This window comes from Nicotiana sylvestris, chromosome 2 (assembly GCF_000393655.2).
Source record: "Nicotiana sylvestris chromosome 2, ASM39365v2, whole genome shotgun sequence".
NCBI classification, from domain to species: Eukaryota; Viridiplantae; Streptophyta; class Magnoliopsida; order Solanales; family Solanaceae; genus Nicotiana; species Nicotiana sylvestris.
In genome coordinates, this window is record NC_091058.1 from 171,127,383 (window position 1) to 171,147,440 (window position 20,058).

Consider the following 20,058-nt stretch of genomic DNA (forward strand, 5'->3'; position numbering starts at 1 on the left):
CGAGGCCAGAGGCCGCCTAAATTGAGCAGGGTCTTAAGCTATCATATCCTTGTCGAGAGTAGTTCGACTGGGGTAGAATAGACCAGGCCAGTAGACATACGTTCAACCATTGAGAAGGCTCAGCGGCTCTGTTCTGTGATGAGTTTTGGTTGGCTTCATTGATTTTTCGGTTTAGCATTTTCATATTCTCACTGAGCCTCTTCATAGGCCTTTGACAAGATCAACTACGAGCTGCTCCACTTTGAAACCAGGCTGCGAAAGGCTTTGAACGGGGAGAAATCCCTCAAGCTCCTTTGTGATGAAAGGGCAAAGGAGTTGATACACCTTCGGTACGAGATGAATCGAAGCTTGAACTACGAAGGCCGCCTTGAGAGACAGGTAAACTTTGTTTCGAGAGGATGCATGTTTCTTCTTCTACACTCAGAGATTAATATTTTGATACTCCAGTTGCAGAGTAAGACAGAGAACCTGGAACGCCTTTTAGGTGAAACTGACCAAGCCAAGTATGAGTGCGATGAGCTAAAAGCTCAGATAGATGCCCAAGTTGTGGCTAAGAAGAATGCTTTGGCCAAGGCTTCTTCCCTCAAGGTGCAGCTCCGGAACACTCGTGAAAATAGCTTAGTCCAGACGAGGAAGATTGCAAATCTCGAGTCTGACCTTTTGAAGGTAATGGCCGAGGTTGTGGACGCCCGGGCTGAAGTTGAAGAGATTTGGGCCAAGGCTGATAAGAAAGTGGCTGTCTATTTAAAAGATGATGTCGACGCTCGAGCTGAGTTGAGAGGGGCTTCCGATTAGGAGAGCAGAAGCAATGAATATGCCCAGTGCAAATCCCGGAGGGAAGCCCTCAAGGAGATCCATGCTAGGGGCTTCGATCTCTCGGAAGAGACAGAGCAGGGCAAGGTGGATGCCTACGACGCCAAGTTCCTCGTATCTGATGCCGAAGATAATGAGAAGGGGCCGCAGTCCCCGAGGAGAAATTAGACTAGCCTTTCTCTTCCTAGTTCTGTGTATAATGCTCTTAGAGAACATTTGTAATTGAAGCTTTGTATTTTTTCGCATATACATATAAAAAGAAACCTTTTTCTCATTTCATGAATTTCTTTTTGCTTGTGTGTGTCTTTCTTTAACTTGTATTTTGACGTTTGTCAATGATTATCCAGATGACCATACATCAATGTAAACAACCCTTAGGTTTACAAATCGGCCCTAAGGCTTGTTAGGATGGCCCGTAGGCTCTTATGCATTTGCCCTTAGGCGTTTTTTAGTTAACCGTTTCAGGCTCAATTTTCGAGTCGGGTTTCAATTTTAAGCTCATCGACCCTTAGGTTTTTGAATTTTAAGCTGGCTCTTAGGCTCTTACGCGTTGGGTCGGTACGACCTTTAATATAGGCTGGATCTTAGAATCTTACGTGCTGAGTCAGTACGACCTCTAATATAGGCTAGCGCTTAGGCTCTTACGCGTTGGGTTGGTACAACCTCTAATATAGGCTGGTGCTTAGGCTCTTATGCGTTGGGTCGGTACGACCTCTAATATAGGCTGGCGCTTAGATTCTTATGCGTTTGGTCGGTACGACCTCTAATATAGGCTTTATTTTTCCCTCGTTAAAGACTTTTTTGAAGTTTTTGTGTTCGTCCAACTCTTCGACGGTTTGATAAGAACCTCGATTGTGAGCCATTATGTAACAATAAATGAGCGCCTCGGGAGGTTTCACTCGATGGCCGAATTGTTTCGAAGCCTTTTATTGTTTGGAGCTAATTTGATCGAAGCTCTTTTGCTTATGCCGAGGGTAGCCTGATTAACCGGTTCTTTTCGAAGTATTTTTGAAGTAATTGAAGGCCTGTGATTTTATGGCGACGATCAGGCATCCTCGAGTCGCGTTAGTTTGGCGAGAGCCTTATGACTATAGTCATTGTGTTTGGCCGTAGCCTTTTAGTCCCTGAGTGAAGTAGCTTCGTCATCTATATCAAGGGTATGCCTTTTTAGGGGTCTTACAAGTTCGAATATATAGCTTTAACTTTAAGATTGGGATTATGCCTTTTGTAAGGTCTTATAAACTCGAACATGCCTTACTTGAGGTCTTACAGATAGGTCACTTGGCACAAGTACAATTCATGTCTTGCTTGAGGTCTTACAGATTCTTGGTACAAGTATGATTCATGCCTTGCTTGAGGTCTTACAGATTTGGTATTGCCTTATGGAGGTCTTATGAGCTCGAGGTTGCCCGCACGGGGCCTTATGGCCTCGAGTTTTTGATAGCTCGATGGGCGACAGTCGGCGATAGTCCCCGAGACATTGAGCACTTTTTTGGCTCTAGAGCCGTTCTTTGTAAACTTTGATGTTGCCTCGTTGGGGGCTTACTAGTTTGAAGTTTCCGACCCGGAGGTCCTACCACTTCGTGTTTTTGATGTTAGTCGCTGAGTGTTCGGGAGATTTCTGGCCCTGGAGCCGTTTCTTGTAAAAATAGAAGACTTCTTTGAAGCGCGAAGCATTTTTGGTGGTAAAAGATACTCCTTTGATTACTTGGTACAGGTATGCATGTTTTCGTCGTCAAGGGTTCAATTATTCTATGCAGACATGGTTCATTCAATTTTTTGGCCCGATACATCATTTTCCTATCGAGACCTTTTTGGTTCATCTTGACTTCTTCGAGAAGGTGATCTCCCGAGGGGATGCCCCCCAGTGTTCGAGGTTGATTGAAGAGAAGCCTTAAATACTTGTTAAGTTTTTCTTAGGTAGCATATAGATGTTGCCTCGTTAAAAACCTTTTCAGTAAAACCCTTCTTGGGATAAAATCCGATCAAAGTAAAAGAGTGCAACACATGCTTTAAAACCTAAGGTCTTCAAGCTGGAAGGTACTTCAATTCTTCTTAAGCGGACGCCTGCACAGAAGTTAGTGTAAGATGCAAAGAATAAAGGGAGACGACTATACCTTAGTTGTGATGGCGCTCGAGCCTCGATATGCTTTAACAACTCAATCTAGGAACGCGGTACGGACCTTCGCTTATTTACTCGATTATGACTGAGAATGCAGCTTGCAATTGTTATTTCGTTGTTTTCTTATCCTTTGGCTCCTTCGTTGTTGAAGGTGTCGATGTCGGTGTCACATCGTGCACCACGAACATCTCTCTTGCTACGTGCTGCTCCCCGTATATCATTTTATTCTGTCATTCATTGGAAACTTCATCATTTAATGAAGGGTTGATGGTACTGCTCTCATGTAGTATATCCATGGCCTTCCGAGAAAGGCATTGTATCTCATGTCTCCTTCGATGACATGAAACTTGACATTTTGGGTTGTGCCGGCCACGTTGACTGGGAGGGTGATTTCCCCTTTCGTTGTCTCGCTCGCCATATTGAATCCGTTGAGGACTCGAGAAGCAGGCATGATCTGGTCGAGCAGTCTGAGCTGTTCCACCACCCTCGACCTGCTAATGTTGGCTGAGCTACCTAGATCCACAAGAACACGTTTAATTTGAAATGTATTCACAAGAAAAGAAATTACCAATGCGTCGTTATGAGGCTAAGACAGGGTCTTGATTTCCTCGTCGCTGAATGTGAGAGGATCCTCGGGTATGTAACCTCGAGTTCACTTTTCCCTAGTGATGGATATTTTTGTTCGTTTAACAATGGGTTCCTGTGGGATGTCGACTCCCCCATCAATCATATGGATGACATGTCGTGGTTCTTCTGTTTCATTTTTCATGTTCGCCTCTCCTTCCCAAAATTGATTTTTGGCTCGGTCGCTGAGGAAATCTCGAAGGTGCACTTTGTTAAGTAGTCAGGCTACTTTTTCTTGGAGCTATCTGCAATCTTTAGTCCTATGACCGTGCGTGCCGTGAAATTTGCATACCAGGTTATGGTTCCATTGCGACGGGTCCAATAGTACGGGTTTTGGCCACCTGGTGTCTTTGATTTTACTGATGGCTGATACGATGTCCGAAATATCGATGTTGAAATTGTACTCAGATAACCGGGGTGCCTCTGTCGGCCTTATGTGTCTGTCGAATTCAGCTCTACTCACGAGTCCCCAAGGATTCTGACCTGGATCAGCCGTTCAGTCATTTCGGGGTAAATTACGCCTTGGGGCATTTCTTCGATCTTCAGTGTATGGTTGGTACCTTTCCTTATTTGGCTTTGGATCCTTTGCTAGGAGCCTGCTAGAATATACTAAGCCGGAGAGGGCTCCCAGTTGGTCGTCCTCGACCCTAATCTTTGATTGATACCAATTGTGGACATCCGGCCAAGTTACGATGGGATAGTCAACCAAGTTCTACTTTAGCTGCTTCAAAGGTACCGAGCTTCGTTCATTCAAACCTTGGGTGAAGGCCTGCACTCCCCAGTCCTTGGAGACAGGCGTTAACTCCATTCGCTCCATTTGAAAGCGAGATACAAACTCCCACAACATCTCGATTTCTCTCTGTTGATTTTGAATACGTCGGATTTCCTTGTAGCAACCTTGATGTCATCGGTATGTGCCTTTATAAATGAATCTGCCAACATGGCGAATGAGTGTATCAAATTCAGGGATAGGTTGTGATACAACATCATGGCCTCTTTTGAAAGTGTTTCCCCGAATTTCTTCAACAGGACGAATTCAATTTCGTCGTCCTTCAGGTCATTTCCCTTTACAGCGCAAGTGTAGGCAGTGACGTGCTCGTTCGGATCCGAGGTTCCGTTGTACTTTGGGAGATCAGACATTCTGAATTTCTTCGGGATGGGCTTCGGAGCCGCACTTGATGGGAATGGCTTTTGTACGAATTTCTTTGAATCAACATCCTTTAGGATCAGGGGTGCGCCCGGGATTTGGTCGACCCTTGAATTGTAGGTCTCCATCTTTTTATCATTGGCTTCTATCTTCTTTTTGCCGGATTCAATCCTCTTTGTGAGGTCCTCGAGAATCTTTATGATAGCGGGGTCGGCTGCTGACCCGTTGTTGCTCGATCTTTCCATTACATGTTCGGCTCGAGGAGCCGTTTCCGGTGCTGCTGTGCTTGGAGTTTTTTGGTGGTTTTGCAGTTGAGCAATCGCCAGCTGTTGTGCCTACAACATCTCAAAAATAACGTGAAGTTTAACCTCTTGTTCCTCTCAAGCTGGGGTTTTCTGAACTTCTTGTTGGTTTTCTTGGCGTATACTCCCATTAGTGTGGGAGCTTATATCGACGTATTGGGCAATTCGTGAGACTACATCCACGGGGATTGGTACTGGTGCGTCTTCAGGGTTTCGCAGTGGCACACTGACGCCTGAAACAACTATACCATTCTTTCCATGGTCCTCAAGACCATTGCTTTCATGTGCATTCACCGAGTTAGACAATTTGACCTGAAATCAAAGATTCTTGGACAAGAAAAAGTGTAAAGAATAACTTGCATTTTTCAGTAAACCAGCACAAAAACAATCATTATTATTTTTAGCCCCACGGTGGGCTCAAAACTGTTTACCTTGGAAATGGTAATTACAATTAGATTTGATTTTATGGTTCTAAAAATACGTGATTTATCTTAATGCTAGTTGTTAGGCAGTAAATGCTAAGTGTGAGTTAGGAAGATGAGATAAGAGTTTAAAGACAAAATGATAAGCAAACCGAATGACTGGGAATCGGGGCCTCGAGCTGGTCTACTCTGGGCCTCGAGGTCGAGCTAAAGCTTTAGGCTGTGGATGGCAGATGAAGGACTAACAGTCTTAAGATCTTTGATGATAGCTCTTTATGATCAATGATGAGTAATAAATGAAAAACAATCAACGAAACGCAATAAATGTAAGTAATAAATCGAAGGAAAGATAATAGAAAATGTTTAAGTTAGAGAGCACAGAATGTTCGTGTTCTTGTATTGAATGTCATGTGTGCAAAAAATAACAAGGGTCCCCTTTATATAGGGGGGAGGGAGGGAATCACAACATAGTACATATGCATTTATTACAAAGATTTGCAGCTGGTACTCCTATTTAATGCCATGATACGGACTTGCATTATTATTATAGACTTGGTCAGCTTCAACCACTTCCCTTGGGAATCTCCCACTAGTTCATCACAGCCACCGATTTGTACTGCCCCGAGGTCGAGCTGTGCCTCGAGCCTTCTGGTTCATCAAACCTCAAGTTGTGCCTCGAGCCTTCTGGCAACGAGCTATGGAATGCAATGATGATCCCAAAATCGGACTCTCCGATTTTAGCCGTATACAGAGCTCTAATATGCGAATACAGGTCTGGAATACAATACACTATCTGAAATAACAATGTTTAAGAAAATAAAAGGAGACATCAGGAGTTGCATTTAGGAAGCAACTCTACCTTGGTCTCAATATCTCAATACTAGTCCAACACTCAACACTTAGTTGGTCCGCCTCCTAGATATGCACAATTAAGTTCAGAGTATAGTATGAGTACAACCGACCACATATACTCAGTAAGTATCATGACTAATCTCGAAGAGGTAGTGGCGAGAATCACAAATGATAATCATGTGTCGAATCAGTACAATTCATGAATACACATACATATATATGGGTTTAGCATTGTATGCATATTTCCCTTCGCAAAAATGCCCTTATTATTTAAGAGCCACCATACTAAGCTTAAGGGCTTTTTGGACCTTCTCCAAACCCAAAAAAATAAATCCCAAATAAATTAAGATCTCTCTTCCATTTGTAACCCCTCCACCTCTGTTCTATTCTCATTTTTATTAGGCTGCAGAGATGAATTCATTGATAATATGAGCTTCATCTTCGATTTTCGATATCAATTTTGTAAGCATCATATAAATCATCAAGGAATTGTATAATCCCCCAATTTTTTCCTCTTCTTTTAAACATAATGTCTAATTCTTTTTTTCCAAATTTCCCTGCAAGTTCATCCATGTTTTGGAATTTTAGATGTTGTGCAAGTAAAATTGATGGGAAACAAAGATAGCGGCATCGACACTTGTAGTGGTACCACAAAGTTTTGGTTTTGGGTCGATGTAAGAACTATTCAGATTTTCACTCGTCTCACAATCGTTAAAGATAAGTTCACAATAAATTTTTCAATTCATAGTAAAGTTCACGACGGTAGGTCTAAAATAGATCTTTTTAATTATTGAGACATGCATTGCAGGGAGCATTTTAATTTCATAAATGTCTTCTTTCCTGTGTTTTCGTACTTGGTTGTAAAAATTTCATATAGAAAGTATAGACCCATACACTTGTGCAAAAATAAGCAGAAAAAACAAATATCTGTAGCACAATTCTATTTTATGATAAGGCTTTTGATTTGTAAGCTCTTGAAGTTCTTTAGATGGAATGCTTTGTCATTTATGTATTTTGTATGATAATTGACTGTGCAATTTAACAATGATGACAAACTAAAAATTTTCTTTCCAACATTTGTAGGGATTCTAAAGTTAACTCCTTTGGTATCAATAATGGTGATAATTCATGTGTACATGCCCCTTGTCGACAAATTCTTATGCATATCCAGAGATTCACGTATTACTTGATACATATAGCACACCATTATACAGCTTAATTAGCAACAAGTAAGGTGTGGTAGCCCCATCACCGAGGGGTGTGGTGAGATGGTTGAGATCTCGGTTGCGAGCCCTTGGAATGGAGAACTTTTCCCGCAATGTGTCCATCCAACGCATATCGAAATTAGTCGAACCAGTTTTTTTGGATACTGAATGTTAAACCAGAAATATAAAAAATGTGGGGCAGTCACCACATGTTGGTGGTCATGTAACAGATTCAATTCTTGGCTGAGAAATATGTTCTTTTAAAGGGTATGAATGATATAGCTTGACATGGCTAAGAGATTGATTTTTTGGAATAGTTGCAACTGGTTTTTACCCGTGGACTGTTTGTCTAAAGTTTTACAAGCTTGTGATTGTACAAATCATGAAATTTAGAAGCTGAAGGGCGCAACTGCTGAAATATTTGATGCTGCGGAAGTTTTACAAGTTTCAATATTCATAGCACTTGTAATTCTTGAAATAGGGACGGAAGTCTCGTGTATGATTGTGGTCTCTAAATTAGTAGCTTATTCATTAACTTTGTAAATATTGGAGGTTAGGCCTGGAGTCCCCCTCCTCTTGTATTCATCAATCATTTTTCAGAAATATAACAGATTCTTCAAGTTAGCAACAAAGTTTCATGTGCATAAACAAACAGTGAGTTCTTGCAATTAAGAATTTCTATACAACAAAGGCTAATTTTCGTTAATAAATCATGATGTACATTGATTTTTTCTAGTGAGCAAAATGACTTCATAACAACTGGGGATCACCTCAAAGCTTCATTGTTCATCCCTTTTGAATCCTACGACAAAAAAAAAAACTTTTAATTCTAATTTGTATACATTTTGAATATCAAGCATTCTTTTAGTTCAAGCACGGATTAAACTCATTGAACATCCAGCTTTTGCAAGAAGTATAATCCTCTTTTGATCAATAATGTCAATATTTTGATAAGCAAGAAGAAATTTCACTTCCTTATGATTCAATAGTTCATGATTGTGGACATTATCAAAATACACCACTATCCAACAAGTGACGCCATCAATTATTTCTTTTGCAACACACATCTTAGCATTACAATTATATCTAGAAGATTTTCGGTCTCGTTGTCGTTCTTTTTCAACAACCTTCTGAGGACATGGGCTTCCAGCTCGATGGCAAACGTAATCTCTCCTATAAATTCCCGTAGGACGTTCTGCACTTCCAAAATAGTGATCTCGTCTAATTGAGAAACCAATTTGTTTAGCAAAATTTACATAGCAATTATAAGATTCACCATCACTATTAAACACTTTGCCCTTGTACAAGTCACTGTTACCCATGTCAATATTTTCATGTCTAAGTTTTTCATCTGATCTTCCAGTAATTTCTCCATTAATATAACATTCATTATCACCACATGGGCAATGACTTCTTGAGACACCTACCGTAAAATCGACAGAAATATTAAGCACCTGTATTTAAAGCCAACAAAAGTATAAAATTTTATCGATATAGATTGTTAGATTAAGAAAAAAGACAAATAAGATGAAAATAATGGTGGCATAAACAAATCAAAAGAAAAATAAATTACAAAAAACTTATACCATGATTCTGATATGAAAATAAGCATTTAAAGCCGTACCTTCATCACAATATATGCAGTAAGGCAAAGAGAAAAACTTGAGCAAAAAAAATTCCTTTTAGAATCTGGGAAGAACCAACGTTGGAGACGTAAAATAAAGTGTAAATATTTCCCGCCGGAGCAATTAGTAGCGTGGGAACGTAGAGATCTTAATTTATTTGGCCTTTATTTTTTTGGGTTTGGAGAAGGTCCAAAAAGCCCTTAAGCTTAGTATGGTGGCTCTTAAATAATAAGGGCATTTTTGCGAAGGAAAATATGCATACGATGCTAACCTACTACAACTATGTAGTAGGTTAGCAAAACCATATATATATATATATATATATACAGTAACAATATCCTATGCATGAAATAGATATAAGACCAACGATGCAATAAGATTATATGCACTAGCATCGCAACAGACAAACATTTAAGAATATAGAAAGGTTATGCAAAAATATATAAGTTAAGTTACACAGAGAGAGACATACAAAAAAGATATGTATTATGTATCCGTTTATCAACTAGATCAGCATATAAAGAAGATATGCATAAAACACATATATATAATTCCGGAGCTAAAATATAGATGAGATATGCAGTAAAATTATGTATACATCCAAAGGATTTGTATATAGAGAAGATACATAAAACCCAACATGGATCAATTTTTCATAATCGCGTGTACATCATCAGGGAGTAGCATGAGCGTATGACGCTAGGGGGATTGTCATTGCCCCAATTTCCCACCTTACGATGTCGTGAGGAAACATAATCTCTATGACTAGGTAAGCCTAACATTTATTGATAACTTAATATAAATAACAAAACATAAATAATAAATAAACCGATAAAGCTCATAATAACTCCAAAATGGAACCTCACAACAAAATTCCCAAAATCACTGGAACTGAGTCATATGCTCTATAGAATGTAGTAACATCTCTAATACAACACTGTCTGATAATAGAGTAAAAAATAGTAAAAAAAATAACAGAAGGTGACGCCTACAAACATCGAGCAGGTATACATTGATATCTCTGGAATGATAACTGAACGATCACTGGCGTCCGACACAAAAAGATGTACCTAGATCTACAAAAATTGTGCAGAAGCGTAATATGATTACACCATAATGGTACCAACTAAGTATCAAGCCTAACCTCGGTAGAGTAGTGACGAGGCCAGGATACTTACGAAGATAAGATAAACTTGACAAAGTAAAATAAAGACCAATAATAGAAAACGAGAAGTATAAATGATAGCAAAGCAGTACAATAATATAGGAAAATGACAGAATTTAAGGCAAGAAAGGCAAGGAGAAGTGAACACATAATGAGAACAACAAGTAATCAAATACAGACAAATACAAGTAAGACAATGAAGAAAGACGACAAGAACTGTTCACCCATCAAGCCTTTTTAACATGGAATGTACAACAAGAATCACAACCGAGGTACCATGCCTTATATTCGCATTTCACAATTTCAACCACAATCTTTCCTTATATCACCGTATGAGCCTTACATTTAGATTTTTTTGAAAAAACTTTCACGAAATAGATACATGCGCTTTAGCCCCCTTATGTTATTGTGTGGCTTCAAGTAATTCCCTTACTAGCAATATGCACATAAATCCCACCTTATGCCGTCACATGCACATCAACCCCTATCATTATACCGGCGCATGTGCATATATATCACAACACAATAAAAACTCACACCACGTGTCTATATGCCACAACTTGCCAAAATTAACAATACAATAGCTACCACAATATATAGCCCACGACTTAACCACAATGTGTACAAGAATCTCAATAATAATAAAATGAATTGAGGAATACTCAACAAAGAAAGATATCTCAATAACTAACAACTTCAACCTCAACGTGATAATGGCTTACACAAATTCAACATCAATAACCCAACGAGAAGATATGCCACGAAATAACAACTTCAAATAAGAGTAGTTCAACAATAAAGGGATAACAAGATAATAAGAGAGGTAGCAACTTCAACTAAAGCATATAAAAGCAATTACAATAATAAAGGATAGAAAAAATGCTAGCAACGTTAATTAGAGAAAGCGAGAGGAATTTTAACTATGAAAGATGTAACATATTGTAACTAATTCAACTAAATGCATGGAAGAAATCTAAAAGTCTAAACCAGTCAAAATACCATATATAGCTCATGTATACACTCGTCACTTTGAGTAGACATCTTCCACATAGTACAATTAACACAAATAACCCAAATCCTAAGCGGTAGCTCCCCCACACAAAGTTATGCAAGATATTTACCTCAACAAGGCCAAATCAACCCTCACAAATAGCTTTTCCCCTAAAATTCGCCCCCACACGGATCAAATTTAACAAAAAAATGACTTAATATCATCAAATAATCCAAGAAAATTCAATTACAATAGATAAAGCTATGATATTTACTCATTTTTTTAAAAGTTAATAAAAGTCAATGCTGCGCTCGCCCAGTCAAAACCCCAGTCCAAGGGTAAATTCCAACTACTTATAACCCCACGAGTCTATGTATGTGCTTTGCTATCAAATCTGAGTCCAAATCGACTCCTAAAACTCAAATCTTCCCTTTTCAAAACTTTGACAAAACTCCCCAAATTTCCTCTTTGATTCATATAAGTTTGATGTTAAATCTAATATATAATCATGAAATGTAGTTGAAAATTTATTAGAATCACTTACCCAATATTTGTAGAAGAAAATCCTCTCTTCAAATCGCCTCATAATGAGTCCAGGGTTCTAAAATGAGAGAAAATGATATGAAATCCAGACTTTTCACCCTTTTGATCAGTTGTAGATGTCGCAATAGTAAAATTGGGTTTCGCAATTGTGACCCCTTGCAATTGCGAAGAAAATGTAGCAAATGCGGCTACTGACAGCATATGGGGATTTTCACAAATGCAACAATGGGTTCACAATTGCGAACCCTATTTCCATCGCAAACGCGATCCTACTCGAAACAACCAATTTTTGTAATTGCGAGTAAGGCATCACAATCGCACTACCTGACCTTCACCTGTTCACTTCGCAATTGCGAGGCATCAGAGACACCAACAACCTATTTTCAGTCCAAACCTTTTCCAAAACATGTCTGAAACTTACTCGAGCCCTCTAGGCTCAAAACTAAACATCCGCACAAGTCTAAAAACATCATACAAACTCACTCGCGCGATCAAAACAACCAATTTCAAAACATCTAGAACAACAAATCGGACATCAAAACGCATGAATTTTAAATGAAAACTCAAGAACCCCTAGAATTGGAACCAAGAGTCTGAATACTATCAAACCAACTCCAAATGACACAAAATTTTGCAGACAATTTCCAAATAGCAAAACAGACTTATTCCAAGTCCCAAAACTATTTTTTGAACCCGATAGAAAAAAGTCAACCTATGGTCAAACTTGGAAAAACTCTTAAGCCTCAAATTGCCAACTTTCGAGAAATTAACATAAATCAACTTACGGACCTCCGAATTCAATTTCGGGCATGTGCCCAAGTCGAAAATCACGATATGATCCTATCAGAGCTGTCAAAGGACCATTTTGGGGTTGTTTCCGAAAAAATCAAAGTTTGATCAATATTTCTAATTTAGGTTTCTAAACCAAAAACCAAAGGATCCAACTCAACCCAAAACCCTCCCGGAACGAAACTAACTAACTCCGCAAGTCATAAAGCCACAAATACACATGTGAGAATCATCAAAGGGGGAAACAAGGCACAAATACACAAACGACTGGTCGGGTTACTATAATGATAAATCCTTATCCACACAATGCACGGACAACTCACGTGCCATTACAACAAGAATAACTCACGTGCCACAACCGCACGGACAACTCATGTGCCATATTCAACTCAACTCGTACGGGCAACTCACATGCTGTAAACTAATCCATAACACGTAAAACATATACAAGAATACATGTACACATCCAATGGATATCAAATCACATACTGTTAAACTAGTAAAATAGCATGCTAAAGTGTATATATGTGGAAAGTATACAATTACAATTCATATTAGGCAGATACACTATACAACAACGAATATCATGTTAAAATCGGCAAACAAACCTACACATGATCTCAAACATGATTCACGAAGTCACGAAGTCGTACAAACATATAAAGCATAATAACAAGAATCACAAATATTCAAACAATGCATAATATAGCCTAAAGACGACCCTAAACAAGGATGAACCTGATGTCCGCACGTATGCTCAACCCTCGCCTGTATGCCACCCCTAGCACATAGCAAACATCAATAATTCAAAAACCTAGTCCCTCAAGACAAACCTAGGCAAGATGCTTTCCTCAAACAACCAAAATCAATACTCCAAAAATACCTTCCCTCGCAAATCGACCTCCAAATAGCTCAAATCTACTCAAAAATAACTCAATAACATCAAACAAAGCCATAGAAATCAAATCCAAACAATAAAGCCTCACTCTTTATTTAATTTACAAAAAGTTAACAAAAGCAAACTTGGACCCACACGGTTAAAACCGGAGTCAAGGGGTAGATCCCGACTATCCATATCTTTGAGAGTCCGAATATGTGATTAGATTTCAAAATTATGTCTAAATCGACCCTCAAATCCCAAAAAATCGTTCTCTTAAATTGTAGGTGTCACGACCCAAACCTATGGGTCACAATGAGCACCCGGTACCTTACTTAACCGAGTACCAAGATAATATATCTTTCTTATTGTAATTTCATTGGCAAATGGGCTAAACGGGCCGTCATGGGCTAACCAGAATAAACATAGGAGAATACTCAATATAGTATGACCCCACCTTATATAAAAAACTTATACATGTGATATACGGGCCTACGAGGCCAACATGATCATTTGTAAACTCAAAACATAGGCCGGGAAGGCCATACAAGCATTCGTATATATGACATCTGTCTACAAGCCTCTAAGAGTACACACTTAACATAAAGGTCGGGACAGGTCCCCGCCATACCAAACAATACGTGTCTAAATCATACTGACCAAACAAGCAACTCTGGAGAAAATGGAGCACACCAACATCTTCCGCTGAGCTGATAGATTATTTGGAGGACTCTCGACCTGTCTATCGGGACTTGTAGGCATGAAACACAGCATCACTAGGCAAAAGGGACGTCAGTACGAATAATGTACTGAGTATGTAAGGCACATAAATAAGTACATAAAAGACATGGAAAAAATATAGAGTAAATGACTCAACCTGTAAGTCTGCATAACTCTGTAAATCATGAAATACTTATAGTGTCATGCATGTACGTATGAATGTCATGTCGTGCATAGGTACATATTTTCATAACATCATCAAGCCTCTGAGGGCATCCCATCATATCATCTCAGCCACTGTGGGCAAAATCATCAATGTATACCAGTTGATCAGGTGGTGGTGCGTGTATAACGCCGGAACCTTTTTCCATTTCCCATATACATACATACATACATACATATATATATATATATATATATATATATATATATATATATATATATATATATATATATATGTATATAATATCATCTGGTCATGGGTCAATGTACATGTATAAATGAATGCAATGCATGAGAAGTACGCCAATAAAATCTCTTGGAATGTCATAATACCATTATGCCTTTGAGTGCTATCATAAAGTAAACTTTTTTAAACTAACGTATTTTTCTGATACCCATGAACATAAGATGTAATAATAACACACATGGAAATTCAAGAACATAGGCACCTCTAATACTTCTATTAATAGAGTCATTTATGGAAGTTGTGCATTTGCTCGTTTCATTTGTATCGTATAGATCATGCCAAAATGAAAAAAAAGATAGCCTTAACATACCCGAGTCTATTCTCTTGACAATCCCTCTAACACACATTAATTGTGACATAACACGTGACGACAAGATCAGAGTTGGGGAAAATCCGTATGATCTTCTTGAGAAAGATTGCACCTCAAAATCCCAATGTTATTACATCATGCAGTCTCGTATGAATTTTGTGGCTTCGCCCGTACTTGAAATTGTAAGAATCTCCATTTATGATTTAGAGAGACCCATCATTACTTTATGCAAAATAACATCCCTTAATGAGGTAAGAAAACCTCTTATAATTGTGGGTTTGTAGGCCCCACTTGTATAATGAGTAAGCCACACAAAAAAGCTCTCTTAATGCCACCTTACTATGGATTTAAGAGTCACACTTCCTAATGGCCTTTGTTGCCACGTTAGGAGACTCTTAAGCTTATCAAAACTCTTAATTAATTATCCACCAATCTCTTGATTAACTTATTAATTTTTCATTAACCAATAATTAACCTATTACCCACATAATTAAGAATTATCTCAAATTACTTAAAATACTACACACTTTTAACACACTTTATACACCTTATTATCATGGTCATGTGGTACCTTGTATGGCACTAGTCCATAAATACGAGGTATTATAGCTTGGACCGTATTTTATCTCAAAATGTCAAACTTTGACGAAACTCATCTTCTTCGATTTTCTTACCCTCTAACATTCACGAATTAATTTGTCACTTGTTTGAAATAGCGTAATACTTATAATCCCAAAATAAATCTCATTCTCGAGCTTACGCCGATTAACTTACGACGAAGCTTTAACGTACGGAAATGCAAAATGTAACATATCATTCCGAGCTTACATCAATTTACGTATGGCGTACTTCCATGTATGAAAACATGAGGTGTAACATTATTCCCCCCTTTGGAACATTGCACTTATCATTCTCATAACCCATAGCTTTTGTGAATACTTTAATACTCTTCTTGCCATTTAGGCAACTGTTCTTTGAATAAATCCAAAGTCCAAAGCATTCCCCTATTTAGGCCTCTTTCTCGCACCACGGTCTGTGGTCGGAATTCTTCCAATCTCATAACTCTTTCTACCTTCTATCATGCAGGCTGTACGACTTTTTCCTTGTATGTGCACCTATGCGACTCCTCTCCTCTTTCCTCTAGCTTTTAGCCAATCTCTAGGCCTCACTTTGCAAACATATACAAAGCTTGATAAAATGTCCCTCTAGCCATCTGTAGGTATGCTGAAGTTCTTCGCTCCGTACTTTGTCGAACTTACGAATATTGTTATACCTTATTTCATAGATCCGCTTATCCATTCGTATGACTTTACTGCATCTAGGTAGGTCATACTATACCATAACTCTTACCTTGGTTTTATTATTATCGAGGTTTGCTACCCAATTCCAGGTTACTCTCTCGCTTCTTATCATAGATGTATAAATCCAAGTCCTTCAATGCTTCCTTACTACTGTTAATATAAAGGATGGAATCCTTATCTCTTCTCCTACGTTTGAACATTATCCATCTATTGTCGATTCACCTTAACGTTGATCCATAATCTACTACTGATAACTTGAAACCTCTTATGTAATGCATTGTCACTAGGCTTACGTCTCATTGAGGAATATCTGAAGTGACTTTCCTGATCCACTTGGGACCGATACTATACTTCCATAACCATATTTCATAGCATCGTGATTTACCTTACGTCGGTATTTTAATCATGTACAATTCATGAAATCCCCCCTTTTTCAGATTATTACTTAATCGAAGGCCCAAACGTCATCCTTTATCTATTATAATTACATCCTCATTCTACTACCAGGGCAGTATTCCATATCTTCTAAATGCTACTAGTCTTAGACTCATTTGAGTTCATTCAAGCTATACTGAGCTTTCTATAACTTAGAGAAACTGTTAGCTCTCTTGTTTTCATGGGCTTAACCGTGAGTACTTATCCATTCTCGTCACTGTCTCACTTGCCTTTCCTTATCATGTCTTCCTAAAACCCTGTCGCTCTACCATACTTTATCTTACAACCTACACATATCCATTTATACTACTCGCAACCTACCTTTAACTTGCTTGCACCATAGATTTTCTTATGTTATTCTGGAACATCGAGCGAGACATCACATCATCCGTAACTCTTCTTTACTCTCTTAATTAGACTCTCGATACCTAGAAACCATGGGCTAGAAGATATGCCACTGACGATGTCGCTATCATTCCTGGATACTGAATCCCAACGCTTCTAGCCTTCTATTTGAAGTATGGACTATTCACCACCTCCTGCATTTGAGTATCTCGTACGTTGCTCCCCTTTACCTTACTTACCTTAAAGTCTCACATCACATCTTCTATCTCTTTCATGACCTCCCCTCCACATAGGGATAATTCACATCCACGTCTTGAACTTATATTATAATACATGCACCTCTTTACACAATCTCGTGAGAGCTTCATACTAACTTCTTATGAGGTTGGGACACTTTTAACTGGCTTTATCGTAGAGCCATTATAGAATATGGCTACTGTACTATCTCTCTTGTACCTCTGATATTAAGAGTGATTATGTAGTGTTCTCAATCATGATGTTTATAACTTTCTGGGTCTAATAAACAGACTCCTAATTTACTTAGTTGATGTAACTCTTAGTTTCCTCTTCCTTCCGATTAGCCTTTATGTAGGCTTAAGCTATCTTCCGATATGTGGCTCATGACATTTAATTATTACTTTAGCCTTTCATGGATGTGATGGAAAACCATGATACAATATTCTAATGATTCAATCCTTTTGTCTATGACATGGACCCAATTCCTTCTTTTAACTTATACCGGAGTCTTCTACGGCTGATCATTAATCAAATAATTTCTTTCGCTCCATTTCAGCTTTCGTCAAACGTAAGCAATTGCTTTTCCTAGTATTTTTGCCCCCTTGTTGCGTGCATACTTAGCTTATCTGAGTTCTCACGCATGCCAAAATTTTTGTGCAACTCATATGGTCTCGAATATTACTTTTGGTTTTACTCCCCGCTCATAAGCCATGGTAGTGCATACAATTTTGTAGTGAGACTGTTGTTACACAACCATTTCCTCTTTAGGTCATTGTGCTTTGGTTGAAGCCTTCTTACTTATTTCCTGTGATAGTCTTTCATTGTAATATTTAGGGAGGACCCTCTGACTCTTGTAAAGTTGCGAGCTTATTACATCGTATACTCGACGGACCCTTTTGATGTATTTCCTTGCCAATAATTATATGTAGTTTCTTACCTCCACGCCCTTGTGCTTGTAGGGTTGCTTCTGAACTGATATTTTTATCCCCGTAACATTAATACGATACCTTTAACTACCCCAACTCCTATCTGAATATTTCTCAAGTATTACAATGACATTACTACGAGGTTGAATTCACTATATTGAGTTTTACTATGTTTATCTTGCACGATCTACTGATTCGTCTATAACCTTTTATATAGCCATAACTAGGCTCTTTGGAAATCAACTACCAATTACTCGTTGGCCCATTCTCATATCAATATTCCACGTAATCTTTCCTGGGTTATTTCCTTTGTTTTAACTTACTTTTCGCACAAGCTCCTTATTTATCAATAACATTCTGGGTAGGAACCCTTACTTCCTTTTCTTGACGTCGTGTTTGCATAATATTTTGGAATCATAGCATATCTGTAGGATTTTAATAAGTGACATCTCATCCCTTTCTCATTTTTATTGCATTCTTCCTTTACCATTCCATAATTACTAGAACCACTTAATTCCGACTTAAAACCACACCACTCCATATTCCCCCCTTTATGGGAGTACTAAGAGTTGGAGCCACGACGATTTACCTATAGATGTGTTTACATTGAAAATGGTAATAACAATTAGATTTGATTTTGTGGTTCTAAAAATATGTGATCTATTTTTATGCTAGTTGTTAGGCAATAGATGCTAAGTAAAAGATTAAAAAAAAATAAGATAATAGCTTGTAAACAGTGTAATAATCAGACCGAATGGTTGGAAATCGGGGCCTCGATCTAGCTTATACGGGGCCTCGAGGTTGAGTCAGGTTCTCGATAAGGGCATTCAATGGAGGATTAACAGTTACGATAGATTTGATGGTGGCTCTTTATGACCAATAATGAGCAATAAATGAAGAACAATCAATAGAACACAATAAATGCAAGTGGTGAGATCAAGAGAATATGTTAGGTTAGGGAGCAGAGAGAATGTTTTGCATATTCAATATTGTGTATCAGATGATCTATATAAAATGACAAGGATACCCTTTATATATGAGGAGAAATCCCAACATAGTACAAATGCATTTATTACAAAGATATGAGACTGGTACAACCATTTAATGCCATTATATGAGTTTGGACTAGCCTAATAGATTGTGTCAGCTCTAGTCACATGCCTTGGGAATCTCACATCGATCCACCGTAGCTGCTGATTTACATTGCCTCGAGGTCGATCATTGTTTACGCTGCTTCGAGGTCGATCACTAATAACCCTCGAGGTCGATCACTAGGAACCCTCGGGTTCAGAGCCACGAGTTGAGCTTCGATACTTCTGGGGGCAGTCTCTATGAGGCACCTTGATGATCGTAAAATCAAACCGCTGATTTTTACCGTATACAGATAGTCCCCGCATTTCCCAGAATAAAATGATAGGAAACGGTTTGACCTCCTACTCCTTCGGCACTATCATCATGTCGTCATCCTATCAGAGCATTAAATGACATAACTCAAAAAGCCGTGCAAGGGTCGATGTTGCCCACGAACCGCTATTGGTTCGTCTTATCTGCTTCCCATATGGCTTCTATAAATACCTCAATCGTTTAATGATTCACATTTTTACAACATCTTCAAACTTTTAGAGCCAAGGCCATCCCCTTTCATATTCTTCCTTCTTCCGTTCTTGGTTCCTCACTTACTTTCTCAGAAAGGTCTTTCCACCATCATGGCTAAAACCTCTAAAACAGTGCTTCAAAAAGAGGATGATGCCTCTTTGGAACGAACATTCAAGGGCAAACCCAGAGTGGTACCCACCGTTGAACAGTGTACCCCTGCCGAGTTCGATAATGTGAATGAT